This window comes from Lactuca virosa, chromosome 9 (genome assembly GCF_052849685.1).
Source record: "Lactuca virosa cultivar CGN04683 chromosome 9, Lactuca_virosa_CGN04683_v6, whole genome shotgun sequence".
In the NCBI taxonomy this organism is placed as follows: Eukaryota; Viridiplantae; Streptophyta; class Magnoliopsida; order Asterales; family Asteraceae; genus Lactuca; species Lactuca virosa.
Window position 1 is genome coordinate 84355322 of NC_136434.1, and position 12639 is coordinate 84367960.

The window sequence follows — 12639 nt, forward strand, 5'->3', positions numbered from 1 at the left end:
TATATATGTTAGAGTCTCGGGTCTCTTCAAAATAACTCTTTTGAAGAGACAATATTGTCATCCGCATATATTTTACATGGAATCAGAGCTACCATCTATATCTCCAAGGCTTAACACATCATTGTCTAATCTCTAAAGAGTAGTGTGAGTGTATCACACATCGCTGCGATAGAGACGTCTCTTATGTCTATATATTTTGAAGACTTTTTCTCTTTTCTCTCTCCATCTCTCCTTTTTCCATAAGGGCTCTATTGGAGAGACAATCTTAGATTCCGCAATATCTTAGACTCACCAAAAGATTATGGTTGCACGTGTTATCTTGATCATAATTATGTATTTAAACAACTGCCGTACTTTTTTTTAGGACCAAAAGGTTACAAATTTATTTTCAAGTAGACACAAGTCTATACTTTTTATAGAGCATTCAAAAATATATTAAAAACGTTAGCGAGAAGCCAAAAATAAAGTACCTATCATTCTTGTGTATCGATCTTGTGAAAATTTCGGTCTCGTTTTATCTGCTAGCACAATAGAATATAGAATATAATCATTGTATCATAGAATCATAATGCTATTTCTGGCCCTATTTACTCTTTTATTCATTTTGAACTTTGAAAATGATGTAGTATTCAAGGGGGCTTAGTGGAGGAGAGATGATACATTCAGTAATGACAAAATCATTTTATTTGTTAGTTTGGCGTTTAGGTTACTTTGGCTTGGAAATTTGTCTTTGGCTTTCTTCCCATGTAACAGTTATTATCCTTCTGGTCAAGGGCTAAGCACACATGAGGAAAAAGTGGTTTAAGACTTTAAGCTCATTTTTTTAAATGCGAAAGGGCTAAGCACACATGAGGAAATTTGTCTTTGGCTTTTTTTAAGACTTCAAATTCTAATTTAGTTGCAACTAAAAAGGCCCCAATCAAATTGATAATTAAGACCAATAATCCTGTCAATTTAATTGACATAGACAATACATTATTCACCCCTAGCTAAATCCTAATCCTTAATTAATTATTTTGGGGACTTATTGCTGCTTCTCAACTCCAACCTCCAAGCCAAGGTAATTTATAACTTTATTATACATTCTAACTTTTTTATAATTTACAATTAATAACATTATTATAACTAGTAATTTAGTTTATTATAAATATAAGGTAAATCATAAACAACAAAAAACCATTTATTTTTTTTTTCATATAAAAAACAATATGTTCATAACCTACAATTGCATCCCGTTAGTGATAATTGTAAAGAAATATGTTCACAATACATGCCTACAACCTAACATGATTAGTAATATCGAAGAGCCATTATTTCTCATTTAACCAACCCTATTGTGCTATTCATATATAAATATATTTTAATATCTTATTAGGATGTAAGCCTCTTTATTTTAAATTTTTGGCTCCGCCACCACATACTTTGAAACAAGTATACAAACACAAGTTACAACTAACCGATGCATAACCATTAAGGGTTGGGCGGGTTTACTAATCTGCTGAACACCCACATTCATGCGATACCACAAAAGAAGGAGTGATGTTCCATGTTGTATCATCGATGCCACAAGCCATCATGCACCCATCAGTTCCCACCCAATGTTTTTTTTTTTCCTTACGCCTAGTTTATTATCTTAAAACATATCAAACTTAACATTTATATATTTTTGTTTTAGACTTTTAGTATATTGTTTTTATAGTATTTAGAGTTTAATGAAAAAAAAATTGCTTGTTAAACTTTGATTATTGTGACCTTAAAATTTTTGTCTTCAATTTTTATATGTTTAAATATTTTATGTAGATAACAGATAAACGATTAAAATTACCAAAAAGAAATTATAAATATAAATAAACAATTCTTATGGTTCCTATCATTTTAATAGTTACCGTTTAAAAATCTCTCTCTATATAACGTATTTTGAAATTACTGAATTAAACATGTAAAATCGTTTCTTGATATTTCATATAAAACAATAAATAATCTTCTTTAACATATTATATTTTTTAATGTAATTGTTAAATCTTATCGCTTAGAAAGTAGTGCGTGAAACGTTAGTAAATATATTGTATAAGTTTATGGTCAGTATAATTTAGAAAATGCATCAAAAATGAATTTTTCGCTATTAATTCCTCCTTTACAATTAATCAAGTTTTTTTTTTCTTTACATAAGAAACATTTTATTAAAAAAGTAGCAACATGGAAAAAGTAATTAATTACTAAATGATCTAAATTTAGAACACTTTTAAAATGTTTGTAAGGTATAAGTACTTTTGGCTTCCATTATTATTGTTTCGACTTATTTGTGTTATCTGTTACGGTTGGAGAAAAAGTTCATATTATGTTTATTTATGTCTAATCAAATATAACACTAACCCCAAAATGGAGAAATTCAAAACAACTTAAACTATTGCAAAGCGGTTTCAAATCGATCACAAGTTAATTTAAATGTTGTATGATGCCTAATATACCTGTGAATGTATGTATACATCAGAAAGGTGCCGTTTTGTTTTAAAATATTATACATTTCTGCAGGGAGCAACGGATCGATCGGTAGAAACCATGAAATTCTATGAGAGAGCATTTTTAGTGATGTGTACATCTTGTTAATCAAACGACAATAAAATGTACATGTCCAACATTCACAACTTAACGATCTTGAACGGAAATTCTATTTGGCAAATGCTAACATTCTTTATATTTAATTCACATTAAATTGTAAATGACAATACAACTTAATGGTTTTAAATTAACATTCCATTTTGTACATATCTAAAATTTCGTTATATGTAAGTACCATCTTAAATACATAAAATCACATGAGAATATAACTGATTAATTAATTGTCAAGTTCAAATGATATTTCTTTCTAATGCAGTCAATTTAATAATTTAAACTGCAGGGAAATCATCTTCCAAACGAAATATCGTCATATAGAACTACGGATATTCTTTTAAAGTTTCATAACAAATACAAGGATCCACCCTAATGTTATCAAATGCTAGTAGATGTTGTTGAAAACAACTTGAGGCATGCGAAGATGAACTATCAAAAGCATGCACACCAAAGGGTTTCTAGTCCAACGGTATCCGGTGTTGTCCTTACTCATTGAGATTAAGGTTTCAAGTCACGCAATGGACATAAGTAGAATTAAGGAATAACGTAGATTTGACGTTTAAAAAAAAATCAAAAGCATGCACATATGAAGAATATTGAAATTGTATTATCTACTCTAATAAATAAAAATCATTTCTGTCACTTGTCACAATATTCTTACTTATTTTGTCACATGTTATTTTGTGGTTACTTCTTAGAAATTAATTTTCACTTGTCATTTTGTGGTAATTTTGGATTTTATTAATTAACTATTCTAGTTTTTAGGTTATAGAAAATAATTAATATGTCATTAATTTGCTTCTTTATGTTTTTAATTTTAATATGTTTCCTTCAATATATATAATTTAAAATTGACATGTTTCTTTCAAAGTTCATTGTTATTTTAGGCCAAAATGGTCTACTTAGGAAAAATAATTAAACTTTGTTATTTTTCATTGATAAAACTAAAAAAAAGTTATATAGCCAAAATATAATTATTTCTCCATAGTTTGTTTAATTAGTATAAATTGAATTATTTATTTATTCATCTTATTTATTTTATTTATTTTGAAATTGTACTTTAAAAAATACTTAATGTTTACATCTTGATGTTTAATATTTTCTTTAGAAAAATACTTATGATTTATTTATCTTCAAATATAATTATTTTTAATCAACTCATATAATACACGAGTTTTACACCTAGTTGACAATATAAAAAGGTTCGGATTATGTTGGGATTCAATATGGCAAGACCTAAATGTTTGGTTAGCATTAAGACTCTCCTTAATGCTACATTAAGTAGAATTCAGTATGGCTAATTGGCAGAATATTTGATAACTATTAAGACGCTCTTTAAGACATCCCAAAAATACAGTCCAGAAATTTCATTTTAAATCATTAATAAAACCATAGTAATCCAAACATCATATAAAAACCATAAGTCGTGTGTCTCAAAGTATCATGACATCTATCAAAATATATCAGAATATAAACATCCCAGGCTAAACAAATGGTGTGTGCACTGCAATCATCCCGAGCTCTTCCCCTTGCTACCAGAAGTGCCTGAAACCAAAACTGAAAATTGTAAGCACGAAGCTTAGTGAGTTTTCCCAAACTACCACATACAATCTAATAATTATGCTACTAGGAGATACGGGCCCCGCCTACACTCAATGAGATACGGGCCCCGCCCACACTCAGCTAGTATGAGATACGGGACCCGCCCACTCTCAGCTAGTATGAGATACGTGCCCTGCCCACACTCAGCTACTATGAGATACGGGCCCTGCCCACACTCAGCTAGTCATGGAAATACATACAAGTACCACACAGACAACAAGTATAACTAAGCATATAAATATTTACCATATCAGCTATCTATGAGATACGGGCCCCGCCCACACTCAACTACTATGAGATATAGGCCCCACCCACACTCACATTCCTAACAACACATATAGGTATCATACAGACAACAAGTATAGCAATCCAACAATCTGGCTGATATCTATACTCAGGTAATAATGAGATACGGGCCCCGCCCACACTCCGTGTTCCTATCAAGAACATATAAACTACACAGGCCGACATTGGTGCCTTAGACCAGTTCAATCCAGGAAGAAACTCACCTCGCACTGCAGATGATCCCTGGCTGCTGGCTGCTGGTTGACAGATTCCTAAACTGTCAACATCAAAGTAAACCTAATTAACAATCGGGTTCCACTACACAACCATAGATCCATAATTAGGGTAAAAAGACTATTTTAACCCTAACCTAGCTTGGTCCAAGACCAAAGCCCAACTCATACTCTGAAGGCCCAAAATTCAAATAATCAACCAAGGCCCAACTATGGCCCAATTTTCCTAATTGGGCCCAAATCCTTCACATGGTCTTACCTTAAGGCCTAACCATTTATTCAAGTCCAACACTTGGCATTCCAATGGTCCAATAACTCATAATCTTCAAGGCCCAATTATGGCCCACCTATGACCTAATTTTCCAAATTGGCCCCAAGTCTTTCGAATGGGCCTTATCCTAAAGCCTAATTCAATATTCTAGTCTATACTTGTTCTTGGATGGTCCATCAATAGTCCAAACATCTAGGCCCAACAGAAAAGGCCCAACTCAAAACCCAACACAATTAGGGTTTTCACATGAAATGACGATTAGGGTTAAGTGTTCTCACTTAACCCATTAAGGACTTAACCCATTAAGTCCATTATTCAACTAAGTCATCATACAATGGAATTGGCATAAGTCATAACTTCAGTCCACTGGTCCAAACGCGGGTCCCGATAGGTCCAAACCAACAAACCCACAATTAGGCTTTTCTAAACCCTAATTAGGGTTTATAACCCAATCACGAGCCATCCAAGTCCAAGATTAAGTTTTTAGGTCCGTTAGGGTTCCATTAGGGCAGGCACCACCCACTGCCACCTCGGGCAGTGGTGGTCGGCGGCGGCTCACGGTGGCAGGCGGCGGCAGCCACCATTTCCAATGGTAGTGGTGGTGATTCCTGCCCAAAAATCGCATATACCACTTCACACATAATATATATACACACACAGCGATCGAATGGTGGCTAGTAGCGGCAAAACGGTGGCCAAAATTGACTTATACAGCAACAACAACACCAACAACAACATATATTCTAGACATACATTCGCCCAACCACCTTCCATGCGGCTGACGTTGCTGGAAAGTTATGAAAATAGTGGCCAAAGGCCATCGGCGGCAACGGTGACGCGTCTGACGTCTAACACACACAAAAGGAACGGAGGAGAGGAGAGAGAGAGAGAGGTGGCAGAGGGTCTTACCAGGAGTTTCTCGGTAGCTCGCGACCTACGCATGCGAACATAGCGTTTCCAACGATCCTCGACGGTTCTCCGGTGTCCGCGACTTCACCGACAGCAGCGTTGTGGTGGCGCTCATCGGTGGGGTAGCAGGCGGCATCCTTGACTGATCAGAATAGCGAGAAGATGAAATGTGGCGGTTGGCAAACTCACGCATTTCGGTGGCTGAAGAGTCTCCTAGGTTTAGGGTTTCACGATGCGACAAGGGGAAGGCACGGGTAGACGCGTTTAAGTCCCGTCTCCATTTCCCAAACTTATATATACATATGACACTTTTGGTCCCTCCCCCATAAATGTTTTTCACTTTAAATCCAAAATTTACCCTTTTGCCCCTGATTCCATAAATTCATTTCATTTTAGGTCCAAAACTTACCAATCAGTCCCTCCTCTACAAATTATTTTCAACTAAAGTCCATATATTACCATTCAGCCCTTTAGCCTCCAAAATCTCTTCAAATTAAGTCCATGCCTTCATAAATATTTACAAACCACTCCGGAACTTACACTTTTTACCCCCAACTTCTAAAATTATACAATTAACTCCTCGAGACCAACACCTTGCTAAATTATTCCGAATTTGGGGATACTATTCATTTATTAAATTCATATATTGATTTATTTAATAAGCAGAATGTTACAATTCTCCCCCACTTAAATTAGATTTCGTCCTCGAAATCATTCCTTACCATCTCTGCCACGCTAAAAAACTTGAGCATCATGGCCACAGTCCCAAGTATACCCCAGTCTTCCCGAGGTAACCGGTACCAACCCTTGCAGGGCTCTACTACCCGAAGATGAACGAATTATTTCATCATGATCACATTTACTCAATCTGAAATCTAAAGTCTCGATATGGTCTGACTCCCTGACAGACCGCCCATATAAAATCATTATATCTGAACCCAGACCACTTATCTCTCAATTGACTACTCATCTTCTGATGACTCGAGGTTCCCACTAGAAAACATAATCACAGACCCAAATATCCCTGTAGATCACTTATACTTGGCCAAGGCTCAGATAATCCCGTTGTGAGTGACTTAGCATAACCCAAGCAATCTGTTACCCATCCATACCTGGAATCCTAAAACACTAACACTAATATTGCCAAAACACTGAAACCGCCCGAAAATAGCATGCTACCACATGGCTACTTTCCAAAATCTATGGAGACCTCCCTGGTCTCAATTCGCTCACCAGTTATCTAAAATACCAGGTTCCGGCCCGGTTACCGAGCCAAAAAAACTCCCACGCAGTCGCCCCACACGACTTCCGAATGAAATCCTTGTCTGTCAATAGTTTCCACTAGTTATCTTGCCACTGTGGCTCCAACAACCTTCTGATCTAACAGATCGGGTCCATACATCTAATCCTGGCATCACCCAAAACGAATGCTAAAAGTGATTGCTACATGACCAGTGGTAGCCTTATATCACAAACGACCTTAAGCGGTCCATTGCTTCCTTGATCCCATGACTGCAGTGATGTTCCTATGGTCTTATCACTGGCTAAGACAGGTCTAATTCATCTAGGGAAATCCGTAATCCAATCTGTGGATCTGCCACGCCATCACTGCTGCACCCGAACTGATGGGTACTATTGTTCATTCCGTGATCTAACAACACGCTCATGCTATCTACCAACCTAGTGAATGCTACAACTACACCTGCAGACTTACAACATTCTAACACTGTTTGCCAACCTTGTGAATGCTACGGCTACACCCACAGACTTACAACACTCTAACACTATCTGTCAACCTTGTGAATGCTACAGCTACACCCGCAGACTTACAACACTTTCTCACACTATCTGGCTGCTAGTGAATGCTACGGCTATTCCGCAGCCTTACATCACTTTCCACACTGTCTCAATCGCTGATTACCAATCCGAATACATCCAACGTCGAGCATACACACGACCTAGCATCCCAAACTGAACTCATGTCCTGAATGGAATCCCCAATCTGATTCCTTAAGGCTTGCTATCAAACATTCTGAGAACGCGATCTCATTATTGGCAAGTTCTTCGAACTTCCAACTCACACTATCCTCGATCCATATAGCCGTTTGGGCTGTCTTCCTTTCTGACAAGGATGCGAAACTTATCCCAGTTTCAAAACTGCTCCTGCTTCTGAATCCCTGGACGATTCTCCCTCACTTAGATTCGAATAAGTCTTCACAATACGTAAAAATTGGAAAATGAATCCCTGGACGATTCTCCCCCACTTAGATTCGAATAAGTCTCCCCATCCTTCTCACTTTCCAACGATCGATCCAATGACAACCAGCTCTTACCAACTAGTGCTCCATTACTAGTCAATCAATAACGGTTACAAAGACAACCGAATCATGTCGATGCTGGATAACCATCCTGCGGAACCCTGACTGCAGACCTTCCACATAAGACCCCTGATCCGATCTTAACCATAAACTAAGATGACATTGTACACTCCTAATCCCGTAATTAGGAAAATAACCTTTCGCTACCCACTAATAATTCTCGGTATGCAATTGACATATGACATCTCTTAAAAATATAATTCGAACACAGATAGAGGATAAACCCAGAGTTACACTTACTGATAGTTTTATTTTATTTACTTCTTTTTATAGTTTATTTTAGCATATTTCATTCACATTTTAGTTAATTTCCATGCATATTTTCCTTTTTGTTATTTTATGACCACTTTCTGGTACTTTCTAGTTTCGTGAGTATAATTGCAAATTTTAAGGAGACTACCGGTGTGGGATCCTTGGGAAACAATTGGACTTGGAGGACGACGAGGATTTTGGGCTTGATGGCTATGGAAGTGATGCATGGAGTGGGCTTGTCAATTACTTGAAGGCTTGGAAGAATTGAACTTTAAATTTGCAAGATACGAGAGAATTTTCGAGTGTGCGGAGATTGATGATCGGGCGATTGCGGAAGCTATGGATCGTTTAGAAAAGGCTAATTGGGCTAAAACTGAAGAAATCTTGAAGGAAAATGCGCTAGAAACTGATCGAGATAAAACAGGGCCAATTGTTAAGCTGTGGAGGCCCAACACTTGAAGAAGGCCAAAAACCCGCCACTCTTACGCGGCCCGCGTAAGAAACCCATGCGGCCCGCGTGGGTTCCTGCTGGGGCATTTTCGGAATTTTACTTGAAGCTCTATATTGGGAAGGTTGGTGTGCCACTTTAGCATACACTTGCACATCCGACTTTGGAGCCTTTTCTCTGGAGATATTGAAGACTTTGAAGGCCAAGAACCTTGAAGAACATCATCTTTTGATATCTAAATCTTGTTGAATGTTTGGTATAATCTTTTCTTATCTTGTTTTCTTGAGTTTAGCCATGCTTGGCTAGACAAAACTTGGTTGACTTTGGTGAAATCCTTTGACTTTTGTTGAATGTTGAAGATTCCATGAACTAGTTTTTGAATCTTTATGAGAATGTTTTATGTTTTAACATCTTATTACTACTTGTATGTTTTTATTCATGAGTTTAAATATGCTTGTGGTGATTAGTTGGCTAATTTCTTGATTAAGTAAAGGATCTTCAAATTAGCAAGCAACAAATGATTTTTTTGTGAGTTTTGCTTCACACAATCATAAAAACATTTTCTCCAACATGGTAGTGAAAGCATTTGACTCCTATTGGATTTGGTGACTTTTTGGTTCTTAATGCTAGTTGACTTTCACTAATTACATGCTTAATGGAAATTGTGACTTTGACTAGGGGAATTGTTATGAGCTTCTCTAACCATTTTAACAACTAAGAAAAGTCTATGTAATCTCAAGCTTCTTGGATTACTTTAACCAAATTAAGGATTTAAAACAAGTATTTCACCATTGGATTCTAATGATATGTTCATCAGAAAGTCAAATTGAGGAAACCTTAAGTTAACAATCTTTCTCTTATTGACTTTATATCAAGCTCTTATTTTTGTTGAAATTTTCTATTTAAATCTTAGTTTAATTCTAGTTTATTTCAAGTATTTGAAAAGATCAAAACCCCCATTTTTACTTTTATTGTCATTTTACAAGTATTTTTACAAAGAGATTTTCATAGAGTTATAAAATTGAACCAATCTCTGTGGATACGATCCCTTTACCACTATACACTATTTTAGTGTACAAGATTTAGGGTTATTAATTTTGTTGGCCTCGACAACCACACAATTTTGGCGCCGTTGCCGGGGATTGGTTTATTTTTAATCAATTTGTTTCTCTATGCCCAGATCTCAACGTACAGGTGCTTTGATTTATAATCCGGAAATTGAAAAAGAAGCAAGACGTTTGGCGAAGGAAAAAAGAATAGAACGTGGTCAAACTTCAAATCCTCATGGGGATCCGGAGGTTGAAACCGCTTCATCAAGTGATACCGAACCCGATTCTAGCTCCGACCCTCGCCAAGAAATTCCCGAAACACCATCCTTACAACAAAATCCACCCATTATTGAACCAATTGCAATGGGGGACGGAGGAGAAGCCCCCCAAAAGAACCTTGTGGCAAATGATGGAAACCGATGTTACACAAACTCCAACCGGTATCAATTACCCCGTTTTGGAAGGAGGTTCGGAATTGAAGTCAAGTTTAGTCCATCACCTTCCAACTTTTCATGGACTAGAGAATGAAGACCCTCATAAGCACTTGAAGATGTTCCATATTATTTGCACTAGTATGAAGCCACAAGGGTCAATCGATGACCAAATCAAATTAAGGGCATTCAAAGACTTAACATCTTTTTCGTTTCAGGTCCCGCGACCTCCATGCGGCCAACCTGCGGCCCGCGTACATCATCCCAAAAATTGTTCTGGATTTTTTGTTCACTCGAGGAAAAAATAAGGAAACTAGACGCGGCTAGTGTGCGGCCCGCGCCTTGCCCGCGTGAAAGAGCCTTGATAGGATTTTAAGTTGTTGACTCGTTTTGACTTTTGTTGACCACGGGGTTTAATGAGTTGACCAACATTGACCGGCTGCTGACCTCTCTTGACCAAGGATTAAGCACCTCCAGCCACTCATCTTCTTCATTCAAACCCTACACAAACTCACCATTTTCTCTCTAGAGCTCAAGAACACCAACACCCACCTTTCACAAAAACTCGATTTCCCGTCAAACCGCTAGTCGGAATCACTTGAAACCACCGCTATTCTCTCCTATTTTTCAAGCTCTACAAACCCCACCCAAACACCGGTCCGATTTGTTGCTGGAATTTCGGGCGCCACCACCGCCCACCGCCGCCTTCTTTCGCGTTTTCGGGCCAACTCCGGCCACCGCAGGAGATTCCGAGCATGGGGTTTGTTTCTCTTCTCAAGGGCTTTCTAACCATACCAATCTTTCCCCAAAAACTCACAAAATTTTTTTGCCCGATTCCAATTGCCGCCACTCTAGTCGCCGGAAAATCATCTTGAGGCACGTTTTTGGGGTCGTTTTAGCACTTCCGGCATAAAGCACGGAGCAAACTCATAAGCTTGGGGTGTGCTTTGAAGAATCTTTTTGGTGGTTCTAATTCCGCTTCCATAATTTGTCCCGGGTATAAGCAAATTGGGTACACTCGTTCCTTTCTCTTGAATATTTGCATATTGAATACCCATTTCTTGTTGGAATTTGTTGTCATCCTTGTGGTATTTAGTGTAAATTGTGAATCGATATTTTCAAATCTTTTGTCCCGTGTCACAATGTCTAAGCGTGCCAAAACCGGATCCGGACCTAGTTCATCTAAGGGTGTGTCGAAAATCAAATCCAATGACCCCCCGTTTCGTTTGTTGAATCGTGAAAACCGCAAAACATATGACCTTTTCATTTCCAACAAGAGCAAAGTCAAATCAACGAAGTTCCTGCATAGAGAGTCTTTTGAAGCTCTCGGAGTGCTCGAGGTAGTTCAAGAACTATTTGACAACATTGGTTGGGGTAAATTCCTTCCTAATCGTGCAACCACCTACGTTGAGCCGGCCTTGGAATTCCTTTCCACATTCCACGCTGAAAATGATACGAAAACCGTTACTTTCCAAATGCTAGGCGAGAATAGTTCATTGACATTTCGGGTCGTCAACGCTCTAATGGGTACCCCGGTGGACCACACTTACTCCCAACAGGATCATTGGCCCGCAACCTTTAACGAACACCATTTTTGGCAACAAATCACCCACGAACCACGATATTCATCATATTCCTCCAAGGCTTCCTCAATCATTCATCCATCTTTACGTCTGGCCCACCGAGTTCTTACATGCACCATTTTTGCCCGCTCCGAAGTGGGTCAAATTTCCAAAGCTGAATTATTTTTTCTTTGGTGCATGACTCGTGAAAATGAACCCAACCCTGACTTCGCAACATTCTTTTTCGCCAAATATTTCAACACCACCACCATGGACACAGGGGACATTTTCATTGGAGGCTTGATCACACTCATTGCATCTAGACCCTCACTTCAACTTCATCTCTCCACCATTCCATTTGAAAAAGCGACCGACCCTTTCGTCTTGACATCAACGCACTCCGACGAATGTAAATCGTCCGCGAATCAGTCGGTGGTCACATATCGAATCTTGATGGTCATCCATACCTCATTCTCCTTCATGAGTATGTTGGGTCATTCGAACCAACTGACCCCGAACAATGGGTCATTCCACTCGACTACCCACCTACTGTGGATTATGAAGATGACCATTTTCAACCTCCACAACATTTTGACCAGCCCCAGC